The sequence below is a fragment of the Cucurbita pepo genome, unplaced genomic scaffold, assembly GCF_002806865.2.
Source record: "Cucurbita pepo subsp. pepo cultivar mu-cu-16 unplaced genomic scaffold, ASM280686v2 Cp4.1_scaffold000815, whole genome shotgun sequence".
Lineage (NCBI taxonomy): Eukaryota > Viridiplantae > Streptophyta > Magnoliopsida > Cucurbitales > Cucurbitaceae > Cucurbita > Cucurbita pepo.
The window spans coordinates 9,748-11,149 of record NW_019647027.1 but is presented as its reverse complement, the minus strand read 5'-3'; positions in this window follow the sequence as shown (position 1 = coordinate 11,149).

Here is a 1,402-nt window from a genome sequence, read left to right as displayed (position 1 = left end):
CTAATTAGAGATTTCCACACCCTTACAAGAATCTTTCGTTCCTTTATCTCCAACCAACCTGAGATTTCACAACATATTCTTTAAAATACAAGTATAGTTTCCCACTAGATTTCAAAAAAAAAAAAAAAAACCAAGAGTATAAATAATGTTTATATTAAAAAAGCATTAAACTAGAAACANAGTATAAATAATGTTTATATTAAAAAAGCATTAAACTAGAAACAAAAGGATGATCAAAGAAATCTTTAAATATTTTAAGATTTTGATGACTTATTGTAAATAAAATTAAAAAATTAAAAAATCTATTAAACAAATTAAAAAGTTTATAAAGATTAAAATTATAAATTAACTCATAAACGATTAAAAAAAACAAGAAGTTTCGAACCCATAGAAATATAAATGAACAAACCATGAAAGTAGTGTCAATAGAAGATGGTGCCAACTTTGCCCCATTCGCCTTCATGTAACTCGATGCTTTGTATTTTATCGGGAGAGATGTTGGACATATGGTGAAGGTTTTATTCATGAAACTTTTCAACTGAAGCGTTCACTTCTACTTCAGTCTCCAATTTCCCATAGAGAGCCATAGCATTGAGTTTTTTACTTGGAAGAACAAGTTGCTCAAATTGTAACCCAACAACGATAAGGATATTGCTATTTAAAGACAAAGCTTACTCTCACACATGATGCAATATTGGATCTATTGGGAGTTGAATTTTACATTTTTATCCTCTATTTTATAATTATTATTTTTTTTTTTTAAACTTTGTAAAATAAGTTTCAATTATATTTTTAAACTTAAAAAATGTGACCAAGTAAAGATGAAGTACAAAAACGAATTGAAACCACACTCGAACATGAGAAAATATGATAACTAAGAAAATCAAAAAATTCAAAGTTACTGCTTATATGAACAAGGTGCCGTTTTTTTTTTTCTTTCTTTTTTGTCTGTTGCTCAATTATAGAAACTTCATAGTTAAACATGTTTTGCTTTGAGCAATTTTATGTTCGATGACCTCCTCGAAAATTTTCATTTTTTTAAGATGCATGTGAGTAAAGATAAAATATACTGAAATAACTCGTGTTAGTGTATGGGCATAGTTTTCATCTTTAAACTAAGGAATAATTAAAATATGAATTGCAATGGTTATTATGCTATAACACTACTTTGGTTACGTGGGTATTCCAACAATATGATATAATTAAACAACCACTATAAGACTTAATTAAGGCTAGGGTTATAATGTAGTAGGTTATACATTATTAATTCCAACCTTCTATTTTCTATAATTGTCTTTTAATGATGCATTATGGAGAGCTTAAACGTTGAGATTTTAAATACTAATGTATAAAGTTAAGTTTTTATTTATTTATTTTATTTTATTTTTTATTTTTTTATTTT